The sequence below is a fragment of the Ostrea edulis genome, chromosome 2 (assembly GCF_947568905.1).
Source record: "Ostrea edulis chromosome 2, xbOstEdul1.1, whole genome shotgun sequence".
Taxonomy (NCBI): Eukaryota; Metazoa; Mollusca; class Bivalvia; order Ostreida; family Ostreidae; genus Ostrea; species Ostrea edulis.
Genome location: NC_079165.1, coordinates 102,045,959 through 102,072,144, shown reverse-complemented (window position 1 = coordinate 102,072,144; position 26,186 = coordinate 102,045,959). Strand labels below are relative to the sequence as shown.

At 33.4% G+C, this 26,186-nt stretch overlaps 1 protein-coding gene and 1 long non-coding RNA gene across 13 annotated transcripts in view; one reads left to right on the top strand and one right to left on the bottom strand.

Moving 5' to 3' along the window:
* LOC125679009 (protocadherin beta-15-like) overlaps nt 1-26,186 on the bottom strand; it is a 36,040-nt gene that overhangs the window by 8,339 nt on the left and 1,515 nt on the right. For 2 of the 12 annotated variants that reach the window (XM_056155803.1, XM_056155799.1), the window contains one exon: nt 3,906-3,985. The gene's annotated coding sequence lies outside the window, so the exon portion shown is untranslated. Of the gene's footprint in view, nt 1-561; nt 2,070-3,905; nt 4,090-7,991; nt 8,039-13,998; nt 14,148-14,528; nt 14,639-15,201; nt 15,298-22,080; nt 22,275-25,701; nt 25,897-26,186 lie in introns of those variants that run through there. The other 10 variants (XM_056155796.1, XM_048917873.2, XM_056155800.1 and 7 more) reach the window with 10 other exon arrangements.
* Nucleotides 2,016-13,703, top strand: LOC125679012 (uncharacterized). The gene is made up of 3 exons (XR_007371679.2): nt 2,016-2,049; nt 8,904-8,949; nt 13,564-13,703. It is a non-coding gene; the product is annotated as an uncharacterized LOC125679012 (long non-coding RNA).

Below are 26,186 nucleotides of genomic sequence, written 5' to 3'. Positions count from 1 at the left end.
TTTGACAATTGAAATTTATAAAGCAACTACCAATAGTTCATCTGTTCCTATCTCAATTCTTATCAGTGTACTTTCTTCTTTTGGATCTTGTCAATTCAAAGGGTAAGTGTCATTAAGAGGCAATAAAATGACAAATTTTCCAATCAAACATCCTCATAAAATCACTTTTACACATTAACGTACATCAGTGTGTTAAGATACCTGGTAATGCATCTTGTTTATCATATATCAAACTATTTCAGAAAAATAAAAATCTTAAAAACAGATAGGGATACATGTTGTGAATTTTCAAATCAAATATATTCATGAACTTATTTTTACGAGTAATAATATACATAAATATTATAGATTTGTTGTATCAACAGATCTATTTTGAAAAAAGAGAGCATCTTTTTATGAATATATCAAGCAGGATACAGATTTTTAAAAAAAACCATTTTCTGTTTATTTCTAGAAGAAAAACCCCCAATGTAAATTCAATTTTTAACAATTTACAATATCATCACATTCAGGAAAATATTTTCAAAAATAAATAAAAATTAGAAAAGATCTTTTTCTCACCTTGTTGTAAAACTTATGTGTCTAGGCACAGAGAAGAAGTTAAATGTCCAGTTCAGAATCACATTAACGGATCAGCACCTCTGCTGATGTTTATATCATTGCACCTATATCAGGGTTTATTTATCTACAGCTTAGCTCCTTTTACGACAAACAAACCAATCACTTTTAAAAACTCATGCTTCCTCTTGTATGTCAACACAAATTTTCAATTTCTTCTCCATTTGGAAATTCTGAAGTTACAACAGACAAGAAATTAATGATGTGGCCATTGTCCATCCTCACAATCAAGGTTGATGATAATCTCTCTGACAAACAGACCCACTAAGCTGTTAACACAACTTAAATATTTCCCTTGTTACACACTACAGCAAGAACACCATAACAGTAAAAGCAACTTAATTTTTCCTGACTATCGCACACCTCCCTCGTTCCGACTCTCTGATAGAGCTAACTGCTCTCGAGTCACACATGAGTGAACTCAGGGACTGCCTACTTTGTCACCAACAATAAGTTAGCCGAGATGCCAGGGAAGTTGTGATACACATGCTTGTTTGTGACCACCTTAATAAAATCGCTACCACAACGGAACAATATAGAAATCAATGACTAAATGTAACTGGTCATGTTTATATCAGGTAAATTGTAATACACTATCTAATTAAAGAGTTACATTGATTAAATAATCTCTGAAAATATTAATCATTTTAGAAACCTTACAAATTCAATCATTAGATTTTGATTTGAATTTCTTTACTTTCATCAAATTTCAAATGAACAAGTTCCACTGTCAACAATTGATATATCCATCCCTGACATTTTTAAACAATTTAAAACAATATGGAAAATTCAGAAAATATTAACATCTGGAAATTCAAAGTAAACACTACTGAAAAAGAAGTCAATACTACGTATGTAAATGAGGAGTGATATAATGATGACGGTATGGTCCAGACTGTTCACACCAGCGGATGTCAACAGTTATCTGGACTGACAGCTGGACATGGCATCAGCTGTGATCAAACCCGTAATCAACATGCCTATCTTTTTATCATTGTCTAATCATTACCACAATCTCTTGCACTATATCTTCCCCAAATCATCTCCATATGAAATTAATTATTTACAGAATATAGGTATCTTAATTGCTATCAATATAGAAAGTGTCAAATTTTAAAATTTAAGTGTCTGCATGGTCAGGGGGAAAATCGTCAAACATGAAAATGTCTGGTCCTTGTTGACACACTACACCTGTAAAACTTTCGTTTTTCAGTTTTCCCCTACAGGCTGTTGCAGTACAAAATAACAATACCAGACCATTATCTTAATTGGAGTTACTTAATTAGATTTCACTAAATTTTTCCCTGCAAAATAAACCACTTTTGATCAAGCATGTGACACAACCTATTTACTTCTTATATAAAACTTGGGATTAACAGGGAGTGAAACCTAAGGCCTGGTAACGAAATCAAATATTTTGTCATAACGCAGGTGAGTTCAGAGAGAATTGTGAAAGAGTGGCAGAGTATAATCTTAAATTAATGCAGAATTAATTCGAAAACTTGCAACCATAAAATGAAATAGATAGGGGTTTAGCAGGGCATGAAATAAACTCCATCATATTTGAATGTGATACTCCGTCCTTTCCGATAAACTGAGAACACACAAAAGTGAGACTTACCTACACACAGAATTAAAAACAAACTGTTGCATTCAGATGTATCATTTTTCATTATAAATGGTCTATATCATGTGTTTCAAATAGAGGATATTCATCATTTCCATAAAAACATACTCTGGGCACAGAACTTGTATTAAATAATGCATAATTACTTCACAACTTGGTGTTGACAAATTACACCACTGAATAAAATATGTGACATTCAAAGTGGCTTCCAAATTAAGGATCTTTGTATGGTAATTCCTCATCCTTATCTAAATCTCCCTCATCATCCAATGGAAGGTGATAAAATGACCAGTCCCTATTAGATCTTTCTAATTAGAGTGAAAACATGAGAGGTATTACCTCCCTTGGTGTTGGGGGGATCAGACAGTGTGATAATAGGATGTTTACAGAAGACAGAGATAGATCCTAAAAGTAAAGGCCCTGTTGATTGTGACATATGTCTGATTCACCTGCTCAAACAACCTGTGTAACAAGTCAACACAGCCTTGTTCCATACACAGTCTGTACCATGAACTAAAAACCCAGTGTGTATACACAACAACACTCAAATTATATATTACCATTATAATGGAATTGTGGAGTCAACAGCTATTGTACATTCCCTTCAAAAGCTACAAGTACAATCCTGTGCACTAACTTGCAACCTGCATGCATGCTCTCACTTTTTATTTTATTATTATTTTGCAATCTCGGCCTTGTCACCTGCAGCATGCATGCTATTTGATGCCATGAGCTACAAGTACTAGGAATTAAGTTGGATGAATCATGCTGCCTCCATTATTGAATAGTTCAGACAGGAAAGTTGCTGGGCGAGTGTTAATAAGGAGACAATATTGGTGATGCAAATAACATGCAATTTCAAAACGATTCCTATTAGAGCCAGCTCCTACAAAAACCAACAAATATGTCATGCAAGCCTATACACCAAATCTGAACGAAAGATCTAGGGCATTTCATCTCATGAATAATTAATTAAAGTATTTTTTCATATGTGGTACTCACATTTCTATATACATGTACAACAGCATCAAGTAAATTTGCCAACACCTTAGTAACAGGGCATCAAGTATAATAGCCATTAGCACTAATATTCAACAACTTTTACCCCATAATCCTTTTATTGGCATTATATTCTGGCATTGCATCAAATTATCCTCATGTTTCTGCATTAGGCCATTTCTTGGTTTTTCTTTGTTTGCATCCTTATGTGATTGTAGATTTTTATCTCCCAACTTCCACCCCAACCCAAAAACAATAAAAAGGAAATTTTTCACCAATAACTGAAAATAAGAAAGCTGTGCCAATAACTAAATTCAGTTTATGTGATTTATACTTCTTAATTTTTTTTCCAGAATGAAAAGAACTAAATCTAGTTTTTGTGTAAATTTATTCAATGTCTTTTAAAATCTATATCTCCCCTTCCCGCAATCGATTTTAAAATTCAAGTTGACACAAAACAGAAAAACAAAAAGTGGCTCTAGTATATATGATAATGTTTGTATGATCAATATAAAAGCAACTGTAGAACATGAGATTTATGACATACAGAGGCTGCACACCATGACACAGCTGAACTGAGCAGTGTCATAAACCAATGTAGTATCTCACACAAAACTAATAATAAATAAAATGTCTCCTATGTCTATGATATATAACTTACCAGGCTAAATGAAGTAGAGTCCATCTAGATTAGCACTTCAGAATGAGCTTCAAAATCCAATGTATCCAGTTTTCATCTACCTGTAGATAGACGATCAAGGGTCATTCACAGCACAAGAAGGGTTATTCAACACAACAAAGGGAGATTATCACCTCATCAGTGTGTCCACTTAGTCACATGGGTCCTATAGTATAGACATGTATGTGTGATTAAAAATTACAGGTAAAATCAGCACCCCTACATAGCTACCCCTCTATGCCAGACTCTGTCATATAGAATTAAGGTGTCCAAGTTCAATAGCTTTTATCTGGACTGCCATACAAGGAGGTGGCAAAATTGTGATTTCTCTGTTTTCAGGAGAATCATGTAATATTTAATATAAACAGACTTATCATTAGCTTAGTACATACACAATAACCAGGGGTGCTAAGACATGACTTGTTAATGCAACATGCTATCTTAAGCCTCCTAAATTTGATTTCCTGGGAATTAATTAAAATATTGGTCAATGGAAGTGTCATTATAAAATTTAGCTTTAATCCCAGGTGTTCAAATAGTATTTAGAATTAATGTTTAATACATACATCAAATTGAATTATATATGAAACACAGTTGAAGGAATATTTTGATGAAATATTTATATAATGCATCCTATGTGAATGAAGTTCAACAGAAAATATAAAATCAGTAGAAGTAAAGTTTAGGGCTCAAAAAATGTATTTTTTTTTCAACTACTCAAAAACAGATATCCCCATGGCCTGGATTCCTAGAAAAAAATCTGAAACTCAAGTTTGAGTTTTCTCTTATTTGAGCAGTCTAAATTTAAGTAAAATCTCAAACTTAAGTCCAAATTTCAAATGATTTTTTTCAAAAAAAAATTAAAAAATTCCTGGCCGTATGTAAAGCACACACTGAAGGCAGAATTTTTCATTCACATGACAAAAAGACCACATGGTTTTAGTGCAGGGTTTACTGATGTGAAGTCAGCCTTACTCTAGGATGGAGTGACTGATGATGATTGAGAGTTGAAATAACCTGTGATCAGTTCACAATGCACAGCATCACGCTCGATGTGTCTTACTTTAACTAGTATGCAGACAGAAGGAAAATTTAGACCATTCAGCTTAATGGACTAAAATATAAGAGAAAATCACGAAAACTGATGACGCAAGAGCAAAAACAACTCACCAGACTTAACCAATGAAGGACACAAAAAGTAATCTCGCAGATCCAAAGACAAAGTGACGCCACAGAAATAATTTAACACCTGCTCAGCTGTTCATCAAGCGGTCACTGTGAGACTAATGAAATAATTTAGTCTTAGAGAATCTATTATTAATGAATTTTTTTGATAGATAAAATCTTTGACAATTAGGATTTATAAGTATCAAGAGATTTATAGACTTTTTAATGGTTACCAGGGTACACCTGTAGGCAACAGATTGAGCTACCTGCACTATAAGTGTCAGTACAATCACTGCTACACACAGGTTACATAAAAACAATGCTTTCTCTCACTTGATTGCATGTTTTCTCATAAATCACCACCTATAAAAGTGTCCCTTGTTAACATGTAGCCAGTTCTGTCAAAACTGGGCAAAAATTATCATAAATTGACAACAGCAGCCATAAACCAAACTTTTTGTAACTCCTTTATTTGAAGAGTTCTCTTTTTTCTAAAAGAGATCAAAGACAAAAGTCTAGAAATCTGCTGACATTGAAGATTTGTCTGTCAGTTACTTCTACAGACCCAGAATTACAAAGACTTATGGGATTTCCCAGCAGGCATTATCAGTTATTTGCACATCTTCAATGACTTATCCTTAAAACTGTTGTAAGGTTGATCCTTGACAAGAAGAACATGATTATTTTGGCATACTAACACTCTGATCCTTGCTGCAAAGGGTACTTGGCCCAAAAATAATTCCCTTAATCCCTATAAAGAGGCATTAAGCCATTATCTTAAGATAAGTTTTGAGACATCCTAAAATACCTTTCTGTACATCAATTTATCTTTGGACTATTGATTTTAGTCCAGTAAAACTTCAAAAAATCATTACCACCTGACAGAGAGTAACCCCCTAGTACTGAATTAATGGTGTTACAGGTGTGTTTTGTTTGTGACATGTATTGAAAGTTTTGCAGGAAGAAATATGGATGACACCTACTGTGCAAATTCTATTGTAAAACAGTCCATTTTAAAATTTCAGGAACTTTATGAAAAAAGCTTAAATCATATGCTTATTACAGGGCGGAAAAATTATTTGTAAATTTGATGTGAATGACACTAAAACATTACATTTGGCAAAATCAGTCAAATTACAAACAACCTTTTCAAGGAAACAGGAAATTTAGACTGAGTAGTTCCTTATCATAGAGCAAAATCCTCAACATGTGTCAAACAGCCAGACCATAAAATATCCGCCCCAGTCCCCAAATGTTGGCCCACTGCTGGGATGACAATTAAGGAATTTACTGGGCCAATAGAAACCCTTAGAAGCCCAAAGTTTATGATAAATCATTAAAGATTTTATTGCTAATTTTGAAAGGCTTCATGGTCCAAGACCCCTGACCTCTGTAATTACAACAATTCTTTAAAGCCTTCCTTCCAGTGCTCTTGTCTACAGAATTATGGTGTAGAAATAAGTAGCCATCCCACCATCTTATTATCAGGTCGGAGAGGACTATAGCAACTTAAAGCAGACAAATAAGCCCAATGAAAAATGGAATCATTTCAAATGACTCCAATAAAAGTCAGTCTTTTGTGAAATTTTGATTGGCTGATGACATAAAGCTTAAAAGGATACCCCACTGTTTTATAGGGATGTAAAAAATATGTGCCATCTTTGATCTGGTTGTTGTGGTCATCATTAAATTGGACTCTTCCCTTCTCCAATAGTTGGTGATAATTTTTGACATAAGGTTAGCAGGACATAACACTGATGTAAGGACATAACTGTTTTAGGACAAATAGACCACCTTCCCAAATCACATGGTTACCGACAATCCATTATTTGGGACAAATTTCTATGTAGGTTTACTGCTTTTGCAAGTTTTTATTCATCCGTTTTATAGGAAACTTTTTTTTGAAATAACAAATTATACCAGACAATAAACCTTTAGGAGTACTACTTCAGTTTTGTAATTTCCTTTCATTTAGATCACATGTAAATACAGTAAATATTCACATAATGATTATTAATTCAGTAACAACTCTTAAAACTTGGCCATGGCAAATGCATGTAGCAAATCATTTGGTAAAATTTCAAAGTATTCATAGAGTTATAGATACTGTGATAAATAAACAATTACAGAATATCCTTCGCAGACTCTCTAAAAAAAATTCTACTACTTTCCTAACAGTTTATCTTCAAAAGCAATGTCAATATACACTGTATATTCATATAAACAGTTATATTTGAAAACTCCCCCCCCCCCCCCCCAAAAAAAAAGACCCAAAGGGGAATGGTGCATGTAGTGTTGGGCATCTTACCTGTTACTCAGTTAACACTAAAACACTGAGAACCCTGACATTTTAATGCACAAGGTCCTCAGATTTAGAAAGAGAAAGAGGTTTTGTTTGCACAGACCCGGAGACACATCAACAGCACAGCAGGTTGTATTTAGAGATATTTTGGAATTTCCTGACAGTATTCACACCAACAATCAGGCATAGTTAGCTCAAGGAGAAGACAGCCTCAGGAAGGAATGAGAAAGTGTTGAGTGTGGAGTGTTTCAACAATTCATCCACAATCAATAGGGCCGTCCTTGTTTAAACCTTCACACCACAGAAGTTAAAAAGATGAGAGTATTGTATTTATATCTTTTCCATTTCTCAACAAGCCATTATTAATTTTCCTTTTATGAAAAAACATAATCACATCAATTAAAGTTTGAATTTGGGACATGAATGAATAAATATGCCTGTCACAATACTGGGCTCTGCACACGTTCTGTCAATGTAATAATAGGGCTGGCCCCCCCAAGTCTGTTTCAAGATGTCATCCCCAAGATAGATACTACCACTTCAACAGTACACAGACCAAAAATTCACCATTATTGGAAAAAATTATCACGCCAACCAACCTGGAGTAAACTATGAACATGCTGTAGAGCCACGTCTCCTACTAATTTGTACAATAAAGTAGGCTTCTGCATAAACATATCATGTTCTGATTTCCAACAATTGGGACAATTATGTCCCGTCTCATTTTGATTTTTTCCTATTGTGCTCTCCTTTCTGAGGTCTTTATGCAAAATTATGTCTTCTACAGCCTCCGAGTTTTGGTTGAAACCTGCCAATAGTAATCAGATGAAACAGGCGATAAATCTGAAGGAACCAATCACAGACTGGCTTACTAATTAATATTGGGATTAACGTTGTAAATCTGTTATGACAACCAATTTTTCATTTCATTCAGCTACCCTGAGTGGAGTATAGGATTGCCCCATTATATGGAGCATCAGATAACTGTAAGATTATATCAAAGTTCACCAGGCCTGACTGAAGAAACAGCCCGTCTATCAGCTAGCACAGTGTAGTTAGAGGAACAACACTGGACTTCTGCAAATGCAGTCACGTCGTCTTCAAGAAACTTATCAATTCTGCTATTGATACACTTTTTTAAAAATTCAAGTTTCAAATAAAAAGACAAAATATAATTAAATCCACAAAGAACATATTTTACGCTCACTAGATAATGCAAAACATGAAAAGCAAGCAGTCTTCATTTTTGTAGCCACCTCTATACTACCGATCATTTACATCTAATTACCATTAACCAAAATTAATCTACCTTTTGGTGGTTTAAAGATTGTCCGCGATGACAATACAGCTTCGGTCTCCTTGTTGCCGCAGTATTAAGTTACACACCGACAACGACCCTCATTTTTCCAAGTCCTAGTTTTCAAAGCAAAAGATAACCATCCAGATATCCCCACATATATCACATTTCTGTCTTTGTCAAATTATTTACATTTTTTTTTTTATTTCTTCAGCTGGTCCCAGATGAGCTATCAACAACTTCAGATATTCCTTTTACTAGTGAGTATAATATATGTCCAGTTTCCCTACCTACACAATTAATTCTATTTTACTCCAAGTCACTTTTTGTCAAATTAAGGTTCAGGTTAATATTGACCTGGACAGCATGACATTCCGTTTATAAATCTATAAATCATGCCCCGAATATGAAGAGACTCTACACTGAATGGTCTGTTGAGACAAATTTACTTCTACCAAATCCCCTGGCACAACCATGTAGTAAGCAAGATACCAAAATCCATAACCATAAAGCGATTTATTGCCATTTGTACATTTTCACAATCATACATTTTTTTAATGTGGAGGTTAAGATTCATAAAAGACCATAATGAGTCATGATAATGCTACACAATTATAGGAGAGGAATATTTAAATTTTAAATTTTGTCATAAATCTCACCAAAAGATGAAGGCTTAAAAAGAAATAGGGCAAGTCAAATGGGATGCATCGAACCATCATCCTGACATTATTCATCAACATTTGCTAACACTTAGGCCACATTTGTGGTTTGTTTGTTTTTCGTCTATAGCAGTCACACTGCAAAATACCCATGTACAAACAAAATAGATATATAAATAAACAAAAATAAATAAAGTATAATAAAAAAAGTTTTCCCTTCAAGTTGTTTGATTCTTTCTTCTATGAAATATTACATGCATATAAATATATAATAGTATTGTACAAGTCTCTATGACTTGTATTTTTTTTTTTTTTTTTTTGGATGGCAAACTGGCCTCAAGACTCTTAAGTCTGAATTTCAAATACTGCTAACTTTTCAAATAACATTCATAAACAAATAAGATTTTCAGTATATGTTTGCATTTGACCAAAATAAACCTGCAGTTTTTTTAAACATCTGTGCTAGATAAATCTGTAGATATAACTAATTGAAATTTTGACTTAAGTCTATTCTCAGTTTATGGTCTTGGGGCCCAAATATTCGTTGTCAAATGATTGTTAATTTTCAGCTAAAAGTACATGTTTTATCCTTCATTTAAATGTTCTATAACCCAACAACACTTGAACACAAAACACAAAAAATCATATATATGGCCTATACATAAAGTGGCAAATTTTTTTTACTATCTAATTGCAGCAAAAACTCATGATCAGTCATTTGACAACTCAATTAAGAAATCATTTGCAATAGATGAAATATTTACCTCACTGCCTGGCTAAAGCATTGCTCTATGTTTGCATGTGCAAGCAAGTATTCCACTACAGAAAGTCCTATTGATAATCATATTCAGTTGATAGTTAGACCATCATTAAAAAAAGGGTGTATCAAGAACTGAGACGTTAATAAATAAACAAAAGCGTTTCATATCTATCTTTTTTCTCTGCTGTACAGAGATACTTCAGGTTTTAGACAAGATGCAGCAGATATATTAAATGTATACTGCCAACATACTTGCTGTGAAATTTTCTGTTCTGGTTTAAAAATAAAAATAAAAATTGATTAAATTGAATGACTTCAAAACATTATTTCTCCATCAAACTTTACCTACCCTAGCTCTTTCAAAACAATAATCAAGATGAACATCTGGTTAATATGTGAAACTGTAATAAAGTACTAGAGAAATAAAAGTGATCATATTTTATGTTAACTTTCAAAAGTTCAATGTCGTATCACCATGTACCGATGTTATCAGCCTACCGGGATTATATAAGCAATATTAATGATTTACATGAATATTTCAGAGAAATTTAACCCTGATAACCAACACATCTAATCTGTTACCTCCCCCTTCTGTATCTACATACAGTGAATTTTGGTCTGACAAATATCAAGTTTACATCTATCATTTCAAATAGATTTTATAGGTTATCCAGCCTTTGTTTCAATAATTATCATGCTATTTACTAGTCTGAAAAAATGGATTTTGAAATGACTATCTAATCCTTAAATTCAGGATAACATTTTGGCACTCAATATGCCTCCATTGTAAAACCTCAAGTATCCTCTAATCTGCCCAAAATAATCATTTGATTTTAAATAAACTGGTAGGATTAAATGAAGCAGAAAAGTCAATTACTGTGAAGGCATCATTTGTTTACACTTAGACACAGGGTTAATGATATGATGATGGATAATGGGGGTGAATGATGGGCAGAGGGTCTTTCACTTGGGGTGCCCTATCAGGCATGACCATGCCGATTCCTGGCATGCCACGTCAGGCGTGACTGGGCTGACTCCTGGGGGGCTGTTTCAGACCTGTGTCTGTTAAGGCTGTTCCCTAATTTGTACACCCCTCATTAGATGCACAAACAGATCTTAATCACATACTTTTACAGTCCAAAACGGTGGCACTTAAAACATGCATATGTCTTCTAATTATAAAGCATTATTCAATATCTTATGGTACAATGGACAAACAGACAGAAAGGTATAAACTCATTCAGCACAGAAGGAAATTCTACAACAGACAAGAAGGAAATTATACGACAGACACACTCTGCTACGAAACATTTAACTTTCCAGTGATCAAATATCTATAGAAAAAAGTCATCATTCCACTGGTCACTCGTCTGGACATCTTCTTTTAAACTTGATGAGAAAGATCCATTGTTGATTTTAGCAAAGATAAAGGGACCATGAGTGATGAAGTCCCAATTAAGTGATTAAGTAAAAAAAATCCCCAGAAAAGAATATCCGTAAATATCCACACATTCTGTGATCCGTCTGACATCAGAGGAAACCAAATCTGACCATGATTTGCAGTAAACATCTTATCTGGACATAAATACATCACAGTGAAGACATAATTTGACAGATCAAAAAACATGACGGGAGACAGGAGCGTGTTGGCGGGGATGAACTATCACCAATCTTGATCCAGCTGATCATACGGGATAAGACAATCGTATCAGGGAAATTTCATATAAATGTCATATAAAACTCAGTCTCCTCAAAGGGTCTTTTTTGGTCAAGTCTTTGTCATCACAAAAAATCCAAGGGATTTGAAGGGTAAAATATATTCATAGACATAAGAAAAACACTTATTTACTTCAAGTTTTTCTAAATTCAGAAACAAAACAATAGGCTCTTTGGGACTTAAAAATACTAATATAACAAGAAATCAATGGTTTAATTACAATTTAATGTACATTTAGTAATTAAAGCACCATGCCCCAGGAAATGTTTGCAATCAAATCTCATCCTAATTATCTCAAAATATATGTTCAGCTTTATTAACACTTACATTATTAAAATAACAGCCTTAACATGAAGATGCTGAGGATAAAACAGTCACCTTTGAAGTTAACAAGCAGACCATGCGACTTTGATAATATCAGATTGGGACTGAATATTCTGGTAACGTTCCAGCTCTTGAATAGCTTAGAGTAATTATATACAACACCATAAGACAGAATTTCCAAATGTTATATTGCACAATGTCACATTAAATTCATTTATTTGGGTTGATATACTGTAACATGATATAATTTTTTTTTTTATATGTTCTGAACCAGTAAATTATAAAATTTCTGACCATATTATACAATATAAAAGACCATATTATACAATATAAAAGACCATATTATACAATATAAATGACCTTTTTATACAATATAAAAGACCATATTATACAATATAAAAGACCATATTATACAATATAAAAGACCATATTATACAATATAAATGACCTTATTATACAATATAAAAGACCATATTATACAATATAAAAGACCATATTATACAATATAAATGACCTTATTATACAGTATAAAAGACCTTATTATAAAACAGTATTTAATTCAGCATTCTTCCCTAATATCTTCAGTATCAAATACCTCTAAACTTCTGTAGATGTAATTTCTTTCATTATGTAATTTCTTTCATTTATATCAACAAGAAAACTTTAGAGCAACATGTTATAAGTGTATATATTGTGATGTCACACACTTCTGTTATATGGTGCATCTTAAAAGAAACCAATCCATATGGTACAAACTATTTTAATTGATGAAATTGCACATTACAAATGGAAAAAAAAAAATCATTGCCAAGCACATTTACAAAATATCTTTGTAAAATGAAATGGTTCAATTTGTTCACAAAAAATGTAAAAAGGCCAAACTATATAGACTAATGGTAAATGTCATCTCTGAAGGTGATGCTGAAAACATCTCATAATGATATGTATGTATCTACATTTGAAATTTGATGATGTATCTAAGAATTTCCTTACAATGAAACTCTATGAATATTCTACTGACTTGGGATGGTGGGTGGGGGTCAAATCACAATATTGCTTAATAGAATGCATTGCATTTAATTGATTAAAAGTAAAATAATAATAAAAAAAAAAACTCCTGTCCCATCACGCAACAAGAAAAGGCTTTGCAATGAATAAATTCAAGAAGGAATCAAATCAAACTTGAAAACCCTATAAATACATAAATACAATAAAGACCACGGCATCAAACTGAATTGTAAAAAAAAAAAGACAACCTCCCCCCTCAATAAAACAACATCATTTTATGTAATTATAATAAATTTCTTTTGACATTATTTGAGTATTTATTATGTTTTAATTAATATTTATGCAAATGAGCCAGGTATTATGATTGATGTTTATGATAAATCTTGTGTTTTTATTCCCAACGAAGCCACAAGGATATCCCTCAGAACAGAGCTAGAACCCAAATCATTGACATTTAGTATTCAAGAAAATGGAGAAGGAAATAAACAACAAGATTAATGTTTGCATTAGGAAGCGACAGTCTCCGATCCCTGGAATGGAAGCGAATCATAAGATTACCGCCTACGGTCTTTGATGTTAAAAAAAAAAAACAAGCTTTCAATTGAAGCAGAATCTTCAACATCTAATCTATTGATTACAGGTAAATCAAAGGTATTTTCATCAGCAGTCAACCTCAAGGAAAGAGTTAACTTGTCTTTTGAGAGTAAACCCATTTTATAAATGAAAAAAAGAAGAAGTATGAAATGAATATATTAATTACTTTTGCTTTGAAAACAAAAATATAATTTTCAAGATGTTCAATTTTACACAGCAAAATGTATGGGATAATTAATGAACTAACCTTGGTGAAAAAAAATGCTAATCCTTCAAAATTTGAAGTCTTTTTACAACACGTTGAAGATGCTATCCAATCTACTTGAAAATGTCGTCTGATGATAATAATCAAAAATTGATTCCCAAAGAACTTCCCAAGGCTTTAAATCAACTGATTATGCAGGTAGCTGCTACGAACAAGCCGAGAAATCATTTTTTTCAGACACAATCAAACAAAGCCATGAAGAGAATGATTTGAGAAAATGACATATGCAGCATAGTGTGTCTTCACACCTTTATCGACCAAAGACATTGTTCTAAGTATAATTCATACAATTCACTCTTCTGCACCTTTTTCTAATCAAATAATCCTCAAAAATTGAATTTGCAACAAAATCTATGTTGCAATGAAATAGAAATTGGATCCTTATTAGAACACTACTGTCCAAATTGGACTACATGCACTTTTCATAACTAAAATTGATTTAAAGGCTTGTAAGAGAAAAAAAAGCAATATAAAACTTGTGAGAAAATATCATTTTGTCATAAATATCTTACCAATATACACAGGCTAATACTGTCATGAGTTTTATCCAAACAGTAGCACATATCATCATAAATTCACACCTGAAGTCAAGCCACGTTACACCTTGGTCAGGTAGCTATCACTGAAAGTTTAAATGATACGTCAATTTCACTTAAAATGAATCACATGATCACTAGCATTGCCAGAACACACACACAATACACAACTCCGCTGTATACGGGATCAAACATTCCGAGGGCAACAATCTCTTGGCCCCAGGGCACGTGGGACATGCATTGTAAGTGTGTGGGTCATTGGACAATTAATGGAACCAGCCTTGTGTCACAGTTCATTCATTAACGAGTCATTTAGTGTGTGTGGAATGACCAGTCATCTGAATGCTATTCAACAAACACCACTTTATAATTATCGCCTTTGTTTTAAGGATTGTCTGGGCTAATTAACAATTATACTCTTTATTTCCATAGTGAAATTCATACCATCTGCATTTCCGCGTTTGTCGTTTAACTTATATCATTTACATTTGATTACAGCAATGAACAGCATGCGTTAATTCAACTTTGAAGTTTAAAAGTATATTCGTGGGGTCAAATTTTTGTGATGTTAAAAAATGGCATGTTTGCTGGGTCTAAATGTCATGGTTAAAGAGTAATTGATCTTTAAAAGTAGTTTCATTTCACTGACCTCTTGGAGGATTTGGATTCTTGGGTTGGCCCATACAACACAACTATAAAGATGCCTAATTTTGTTGTACCAATTAGGAAACCTGCTCTTTTTCTTCTTTAAAAATGACAATGAAAGTGCATTATTTTCAGCATGTTCAAAGAATGCATGCACTCATAGAATTCACATAATTAAATTTAATCAGGTGATCCTATAGAATCACAGTTTGTTTTTAAAGTTTTAAAAATGAAAAGACGACATCCTACAGGAAGGACCCATTTCAGTATAGAAACTACTTATCATGAATTGACCATGCAATAACAACTTTTTGACCCCAAAATAATTCTAGGTATAGCACTGATGACTGAAATGGTACAATTAGACTTTACATGCTATCCACACCATGATTATAAATTTCCTTACTGAGAATCTATTAAATATGACCTTAACCTGTGACATTGACTTAAAGGATTCTCTCTCTCTCCTCACCATTACCACCTCTGTACCAAGTACAGTGAAAACTACTTAGTCCCACACCTGAGCAATCCATTTCACTGGGCATTCCATCCCTTATTTTCATTCTTTAAGTTTCATATTTATATTGTTTATTTACTGTCTGTTTATTGCGACACACTGTGTATTCTAACAAAATAATTGTCCCCAGTGCATGTTGGATTAGACAGGTTTTACTGTACAAGACTGGAAATGAAACATTACTTTTAATCACAGACTAGTACCTTTCCTCAATAATACTACTCCGATAAAAATAGTGCCTAATGTAACAAATAACAAGATGTGTTTGTGAAACACTTATGTTCTCATATGGCCAAACTCAAAGATAAAAAAAAAATTTGGTACTAATAACAAGGTCTTGTCACAAGAAATACTAGTATACACATGTGAAATATGAAATCCAGGTAGCACTAGTCAATCAAAAGTGATGGCCAAGACTAAAGTTTTTCAAAACTACGTCAAACTCCAAGGTCATGAGGTAAAATGTTTTATTACTTCTTAAATAAAAAAGGTCTTGTCAAAAGGAATACACATGTGAAATGTAAAAGCCCTATCACCAACCATTCAAAAGTTATGCGGCCAAGGTTAAAGTTTTTCAAAAGAAGGTCAAAGCCCAAGGTGAAGGTCACAAGGTCAAACCTTTCTGTACCAAAAATAAGCAATACACATGTGAAATATGAAAGCCTTATTACCATCCATTCAAACATTATGGCCAGGATGAAAGGTTTTAAGGACAAACAGAGTGACCAAAAACTATATGCCCTTAAACCTCAAATTATGGGGGCATAAAGTGTTTCTAAAATTTGAATTCTATCCATGAAAGAACACTTGGGCCTGATGCTTGTGATTTTAACCCCTTCCATGATTAAAATATAAGCAAACACGTTTTGTGATTCATTTACATGACATCAGGTAGCATATGAATTGTGAAACCACCTTATCACATTGGATATAGAGGCAAAACATTGATAACATTACAAGACAGTCTATTTCACACACTTGGGGTCTAAAAAATAAATAAGCCAAATAAAGTTATCAAGCATTAATCTGTCATTAAAACTTGGTGTATAATCTTGCAAGCAGAAAATTGGAAAATTCAAAATCAAAGAAAGAGAGAAATTAAAGCAAATTTGAATACCACATATATAGATCTTAATCAGTTTCTTATTATGGGATGATAAAGGACAGTGCTGCACACATAGTGCCCCGAGCAATGGCTGAGGGGACACAAAGGACGCAAACAGAAAAAAAACTGCAAGTCAGAATGCGGCTAGGCTTATCTTTGACGGCAATCAAAAATGATATCTGCAATTTAAACTTTCTGCTTTCAAAATCAGAAGAATAAAAGTCCCGATCTTTTAAAAAAAAATCCATGACAAATAAAGATTTCCCATTTATCTTATCTAATATGTCCATAATCATCTTCTCATAAGCTGGCAGACAAATTATCATTTATGACAAAAATGTAATTTCAAAAAGAACCTTAAGTGGGTAGTTTACTACACGAATAATACACCATAATTAGCTACCACTGAATACACTGAGAAGAACAAGAATTGTTCTGGTAGCTTTACTTCACATTGTTCAAAATTTATATTTGACTAAAGGACTTGAAGTTCAGTGATAGTCCCCATTGTAAAAAACAAAAACACCCTAAATTCTGACCTAGCCAGCCATTTTCCCATAATGCACAATTTATCCCAAATACGTGAATTACAAATGATCGCTATCCATAATGTATCAAAATAACAAATTCTAAAAGCACTCCCAAAGATCAAGGCTACAGATCTGTGCCATTAAAGTATTATTTTTACACATACATGTGTAGTTTAGTTCAATGCAGTTCTAAACAGGTTTTAATTATATGTGAATCTTGGTAATCATTACAATTTGCTTTAAACTCCAATGCTAAAAATGAAAAAAAAAATCGATGTAACTTTTCATTTCCTTCCTCAGGAAAAGAAAAATCCATGTAAAATCTTTTTTGTTTCTGGCATGGAGACATTTTATTGATTTAAAAATGACAGGCCTGATTATAATGTCTGCTGATCTGATATCTGTGTGTATATATACATATATAAGATGTGTAACAGGTATGGAAAAGTTCAATAAAATTGTTGTATTTCTAAGTAACTCTTACTTAGGTTAATAATCAATCATAAAAAAATTAGACTTTCTTTGCAATCAGTACTGTGGTTTGAAACACCACTCAAGCCACCCCCCCCCCCCCCCCCCCCCCCCCCATCCCCATTCTGTTTTCATCAGGACAGAGAGTCTTGCTTCATTTGGTTTTACATTTGTACTGTATACGGTTTCTGAGTACAGGGTAGGGTCTCCATTCCATAACCTGGTCATCTTTTCCTTGTGACATCTGACAAGATAAACATGAAATGAGACCCGTCAAAAATAAAAGTCTCAAAATTCTCCTTATCAGCTACAGCCATCAAAATTACCCATCAAATCTCCCATTTATGTCCGAATTTCATTTATGAGGTCTTTTCATTGAAAGCTTTTAAGATTGTTAGAGGTAGCCATACCAAACAGTGTGACTTACAAAAAAGAAAAAAAATATAGTACTGTAACTAAATATGCTTTTGTTATAAGGACCTCCCAAAAGGTCAAACCTTAATAGAGAATCCAAGGTTTTATAATTACATAAAGTCAAATTTCTGCTTCGATATCTCAGGAAATTTCAAAATCATGTTACTATGAAAAATGGGGGCTTCCAGATTTTGGTATCCCTCCTCTGCAAAAACATGAAAAAACTAGATGTATAATTGGCAGGACACAAATGCCCCTGCCTGCAGTAAAGTCAAATGTAGGAAATCCATCGAAGTATAGCATTGAATGTGGTATTCAAATTGTATGTTACATGTATTTAGTACGATGAAGAACTCAACAACAATCCTTTATATGTTTTAACAGCCATAAAATAAATACATTAATTCTTCTATGTTAAAGGGACACAACTCTATCAAAAATCAACAAACCAGAACAAAACTCAAACTCAATCTGTAACTCATCCATAAGCATCTGCATACACAAACAAGATGTATTTGTGAAAAACAAATGCTCCCAATAATGGCCAATTCCAAAGATGGACAAGGTCACAGGGACAAATATCTTGGTACCAGTAGAAAGATCTTGTTACTAGAAATGCTCATGTGCAATATGAAAGCTCTAATATTTTCCAGTTAGAAGTTATGACCAATGTCAATTTTTTAAAAAGTAGGTCAAATGCCAAGGTCAAAAAGTTTAGTACCCATGGAAAGGTATTGTCACAAGGAATATTCATGTGAAATATCAAAGCTCTAGCACTTACTGTTCAAAAGTGATTAACAAGGTTAAAGTTTTGAAAAAGAAGGTCAAACTCCAAGGTCAAGGGAAAAAAAATGTTGCTACCCACGAAAAGGTCTTGTCACAAGAAATACTTATGTGAAATATCAAAGCTCTAGCACTTTCTGTTCAAAAGTGATTAACAAGGTTAAAGTTTTCAAAAAGAAGGTCAAACTCCAAGGTCAAGGGAAAAAAATGTTGCTACCCACGAAAAGGTCTTGTCACAAGAAATACTTATATAAATGTTGCTACCCACGAAAAGGTCTTGTCACAAGAAATACTTATGTGAAAGCTCTAGCACTTACTGTTCAAAAGTTATTAGCAAGGTTAAAGTTTTAAACAGAAAGACAGACAGGACAAAAACAATATGCCCCCTGATCTTCAATCTCAGGGTCATAAAAAATCAGTTCAATACCTCAAGGTGTTTCGAGAAAAAGTCAGGAAAACTGGTTGTAACAGTAATTTTTCTAAGTTAAAGGGGCACAACTCCATCAAAAATCAACGAACCGGAACAAAACTCAAACTCAATCTGTACCTCATCAATATACACCTGCATACTAGAAATCAATTCAATATGTCTAGGCATTTAGAAAAAAAAGTCTGGAAAACTAGGTGTCCCAAAAATATATCACAAAAACCAAATACTAGCTTGTAAAAGTACAATAATAGGATATCAATAATACGGGCTCGGGCTGAGATCAACTCTCGGGGCCAATCCCAGGTCCGAGATCAACATCAGAGTGTGATATTCTATACCATTTGATCCTAATTCTTATGGATTATAAAATTATATTACATATATAACAAAACACTAATTCATATATTTTAAAATACAATTTTGTTTTTGGTTAAATAAGTTACGAATATGATAAAAACTTAAAAATAATAAATAATAAAAACTAATAATACATGTAGCTTTATAATCTTTGTGTAATAAATTCCCTATGTGATAAGCATGGGTTCCCTAGCATTTCCTTTCAACAGGCAAAAAGGAAAATAAAAATTGTGTATATTTCTCTGCACCAGTGTGAACTCCAAACATTAAAAATTTATACTTGTCTGTTATAAATACGTGAAAATACTTTTTTTTTTAAAGAATGACACCCAAGATTTCTAGATTCTAGGTATAAAATTGTCTCAAAAATTGACAATTTAGACCATTTTCATAGAGATAATAATTTTGTTTCCAATTATTCCAAAGTGTAAATTACTGAATTTCACATTAATTTAAGAATGTTTAAATCCGAGGACTGAACTTGTGTACCGCAATTAGAATTTGGCAACAGTGTGTGGTCCTACAACTTGTCATGGTTTTCAACCTGTGGTTAACTACAAAACCAGGATCATGTAAGCTTACTACATAGCAGTTCACCCAAGGTCTCTACTATTTGACAGAATTTTGTATAATTATCCCAGTCTTGCATGAGGACTGCAAAATCAGAGGCTTCACACATACATGAAGTCTCCAGAGTAACTATGGTAATTCAATTAGAAAAGAATAACAAAACTAACATTTGATACTGAAAACAAAACCTGTGTTTAATGCCATCAGATCAAAAGCAAACACATTTGAAAAATTTATTGACATTTCAGGTGATAGGAAATGTTCAAGTGAAGCATATAACCAGAAATAGGATTGTCATGCAGGACACAAAGCACAGGTCTGAATGTCTAAAACGGTGAAGAACAGTTTTAGAATTTTCAGAGGAAGACCAAGTAAATACGAAGACATGGCAACAATACTCGACAGTGGAGGGTATTCACGAGTAACCAGGAAAGGGAGGGACACGGAACCATCACTGTCACAGCTGGACAGGACCCAGTAATGCTGAGATGTTGATTAAGTGAAACAAGAAAGGGACACCGTGTCAGGTATTGTTAGTCCACGATCCAAGATGTACTTCTTTGTTTTCCGTTCACTCATTACTCATCATCCCACCTGTGCCGACTTTGAGTGCTCAGTCAAAAGTCGGCCAGGTAATCCAACAATAGATGCCTCTCGTGCAGGCAAATTAAATCATAGAGCATGTAAGGTACACTGAATGAAAGCGGAAACCTGCTGCCTCAAAAATCACATCAAGACTGTACTACTCCCATGTCCTTTAGTAGACAGAATTGTATGTGAATTCAATCTATTGACAGACAATTATTTGTATGGGGTACTTCGTGCTTTAAAATACAAATTAAAAACAAGTTTTCTTATGTTTCCTGAACGTCAGTTTGTCACAGTGGTATAAATTGCCACCAAAGTGACCTTTTTCGAAGGCATCGCCTCACACAAAAAAGAGATGCGTGTGAAAGGCCTGGCAGGAAACTGAGCCTGGAGGATAAAGTAGCACATCTTGGTTTTCTATCGCACAACTTCTGGGAAGACCACAAAGACAGTACAGTCAAAGGGTGTCCAATGGTGTGACCTTTTACCAAATTATGAGGAAAAATCATGAGATGAGGATATAAAAGGAGTATCATTAGAACAAAGGCCAGACACTGTGGAACAATTAAGTGGAAAATTATTAAAAACATCGGGTAAGCTAGGAGGAGGCATAGGAGACCACAGAATGACGTAGGTGAAATAGGGTACTGGAGCCAGGATGTCGAGGTGAACTATGAGTGTGAGATTATGTTCTCTGACGATATCGCAAATAAATGTATCCATGCAAATACATAATAATGAAAAACACAATCTCAAATACAAGAACACATTACAACTGAAGTACAGTCAATAATTGCACTTCATCAGCATGGTGAGATGTTTTGATTTTTAAAAAATCAAACTGTCCAAAGCTGAAAATTTATTCATTATAAAACTCCTCCACTTTCATGAAATTCTAACAAGTCAGAGTCCCAGGAGAGCAGAATTCAACAACAAAACAATTCAAAAAAGCTAAAATATCTCAAGGAAAATGACACACACTGCTACTTTATTTATGAATTTCGAAACATTAATGCATCACACACACTTTTGCGGAAAAAATCCCCAAAACAAAGGATGCTATCTTCCCCTAATGCATCCATTACTCCACAGTGATAAACTAAAACCCTAATGGTTACCATTGATTTCACAAACTCCTTTATCACACATTATGACTAGTAAACACACTTCTGGTACTTCCATTTCCAGTAGTACTTTAGGACATGCTGAAATATATCGGAGCTTCATTTTCTTGTAGGCTTTTTATCGACATGGGGATACAATTTCCATAGCTGTAAAAAATATTGCATAGAAATGTTTGTAAATATATGGGACAAATGAACGCAAACTGGTGTGAGGATACAAATTAGCCGTAAATGAAACCATAATTATGGTAATTTCAAGTGATAATCTGAATATAGCACAATCACTGTAGATTTATTTCAGACTAACAAAATTAAGTAACAAGTAACATTAAACAACTTTATCAGACAATTAGGTATAGCCTGATAATGTTCTTAAATTTTGCTATTTAGCAAATAGTTGACATACATTTTCCATTATTCTTCAGTGTGGTGTGGTTTCAATTTTACAATTACATGCAATTACAGAACAAAACAACAAAATCCAATTATTATGGATAAAAAATTTCAAGTCTGTAGTGTCCATTCAAAACCTGAAGCAACATTTGATATTTCTTTTAACCTTAGTGTGTAGTTTTGAAAGAGCTTGTGTCTCGAGATTTTAAAGTGGATTTGTGTGACTTTTTGAAGTTTTACGGATCTGTTTAGTATTAAAACGTTATTTTAACCTTGCAAAGAAATGCACAGAACATGTAATTGCTGTCACTGAATATGATTATATGACCTTGAAGCGTATAGGAAACATTACTTTTGCTTAGTATTAACATCACTTGTCAGAGGACAACAGAGCTCACCAGGTGAGGCGAAATTTGTGGGCAAAGAAAAGTAAGTATACATGTGTCAGATTGACAGTGTATGGTGAGTCAATTGTGTGAACCATGTATAGTAATTACTGTTATTATTTAATGGGACTGCTGCACAATATTTTAACTTGATCACTCATCCATAAAAAAAGTAGGTCAGATCTTTATCCAAGTCATGAATGAAGCGAACATTCTATGATGCATCATTAGCTGTGGTGTACATCCATGGAGGCATCAGTCATGCAAGTCTGAATGACAAATGAAATTGTTACTGAGAAATGTCCCTCCTGATGCCCCCCCCCCCCCCCCCCCCCCAAACTTTAACATGTTCATTCATTTGGAAAATGTAGGTCAAATGCAGCATGCTTTTGTGCGTTTCTGTATGCTTCATCCATTATAAAAGTTTGGGTAATGTAGCCTAAGGGTAAATAACTTCTTGGAGTTGAACCTAAAAGTACTATCAAATATTCTAATCTGTCAGTTCATTCATCCATAAAGCAAAGGTCAGATACAACATCAAAATCATAAACATTTGTGCTGTGAAAACTGCCTAATCCAACACCTGTGCAATCGATTCATGTTGACCTTTATTTTCATTGCGTTTACACTGTTTATTCCAACACACTGTGTATTCCAATAAAAATTCTTTCCCAGTGCATGTCAGGTTATAAAGGTTTCACTGTATATATACATATTCTATCATGTAAATTTCAATTATGTAGGGTTATTACTGTTTTTGGGATTACACAATCTAAAAAAAACTTCAACTTGCTGTCCAGCAACACCAATGCCCAATTATGATAATAAGTCTTCAGACATTCTGTCCCAGAAAATCATTGAACCTTTGATAGAAAGCATCATGATATGAAAAGAAGATACATGTAGAAGAAATGATTAAGAATGGTAGACAAGATGCTTACTGGGGAATATCAACTTCAAGCCCATCTGGAATCTGAAGCTAAAGGTGAATCTGATAATTAATGGTCAACACACCTACTTACATCATATCTAAAATCCAACTCCATTTCAGTCATTCTTAAATTGTTGTGTGTAGAGAATATGTGAGACTCCATGAAAAAATACAAGAACTACAGCTGCACTGCACACCAGATTTATATCTAACTGTTTAACTCTACTGTATACATAATCATGTGCTCATGGTAACATCTATGACATCATACGATTATGATGTCATAGTAAGGTAAACTATTCTAAGCATAGTAGCACAGAATATTTTATATAGCATATTCAACAATTCATACTCTGGCTACAATTATTACATATCTGATTATCAGCAGGATTCTCATGTATCCAAATTTACATAATACATGTATCAGACATCCCCCCTCCTTTCACCAGATTTAATAATGTTCTTAAACATGGTACTTTCAAAAGTATATGTTTCCTCCAGAGATCATGTTTCAAGCTTTCACAATATTAGGTGACATACTTGTATCATCTACCTGACTGAAAGAAAAATCATATACCATATTTATCCTCATCACAGTCTGCCCACACAGAAAGACATAGAACAGGTAAGGTGCCTCTAAAATACAAGAAAAAAATCCACCGACGTCTGGTGCTATCGGCTCAATAAAGTAAACCAGTCTAATTTCGTCGTTTGTTATTTCATCTCAATATTTGAATTTCATCACTGGCAATAATCTGTCATCAGTGTTTGTCTAATTTCAGAAATCTGAAGACCATTTATTTTGTTTCTTTAGAATAAATGAATTAAACATGAGGAGTTTAGTTGTGGATCAGAACCAAAACAACCCCCGATTACGCAACTCTTTCTTAAGATGAAACACGGACTTGTGGAAATCTGTTGAACATCTGAAATTCTAGAAAATTTAAAAGCCCTTTTCTGTTGTATGAAAAAGATTTTTGGACTTTAAAAAGTTTGTTGAGATTGCCAATTCTATCATTGCAAATTATACGTTCTATTTGCAAAATAAATGATAAAAACAAATAAATTTTCCTTCACAGTCTGTAAATAGGAAAATATCAGTATGATATTAAGAAACAATGCTTCAGAATTTCTGCCTAGCTTCAGCTGACATTAACCTGTTATTTTTTGTATTTAATGGTAGATGTCAGAGCTTTATATATAGTCTACATCTTTAGGACTGTCCAGTACCAGCCTAGCCCATTTATTGTTTATACGGTAAAAGCTATGGGACACAGGCCAAGCCAGCAGAGAAAATTAGAGCAGGGAAAAATAAAGCAGCCTTGCCTAATATAAGGGATTGTTTCCAGCTTTATTTGAACAGTATTTGGATTGAACAGAATGCTGTCTGATTATACTGATGCTTATCTATGAACTCATTTTAACAGAATGGCCTGATGTATCTATGATTCTTCACAAAATATCATAGAAAATAAATTAATGATTCATCAGAGGCATTATTGTAATGGAAAAGTTATCTACAAACATAGCATATCCCCAAGCAATATATTCATAAAGAAAATCTAGAGAAAATGGCATTATTATGATGTAAAAAATATGCAATGTTTTGCAATGAGGGAAATTTCCATCCCCATTTAATTTTCAACTTTTAATCCCAAGAGGACAATTTTAAAATGAGCAAATTAAAATTTATTCTTTATTCCAAAGTAGCAATAAATAGTTTTGAGTGAATTCAAATTTACTAAACCATTTTTTGATGTGTCTGGGCAAAAATTTCCCTACAATCAGTATATGTTTTTATCTAGTCCATGCATCTTGAATTTTTTTTTCACAGAAAGTATCGGTAATCATCAAAGATTTGAAAGCCTGAATAATTCACAAAAATCATATAATAAAATTGAATACCTTATCATGTGATACAGTCGCTTAAAATCCTGGAAACTTTCGAAATATGTGATGTGAAAATAACTGACAAAGTATTCACTCGTAAACTTCCACATCATCACAAAATATTTGTTCCATCGTAGACACACAAAAAATATTACAATTTGAGGCATCCATTTACTGTAGTATTGATGGAGGAATTTTGCTAGCTAGTGACTAAATCAGAAAATATTGCTATACATTTGGTAATCAGATTCCATAAATCTGACCAAATTTAGGACTCTTTTACTCTTTTCTTTGTTTCTACTTGTGTATGAGTTACGCCAAGCCTTGCACACAGGGGTTCAATTTCTGATTCATTCACGTTAGGGGGATCAGATGTTACAGTTCTCTATATAACTTACAGGGTATACTGAAGACACAAGCTCAACTGAAACATTTAAATCAGTCGTGTTTTACCCACAGACATGTTCCCCAGAGTATCGATGATCGTTACTAAACCAGAT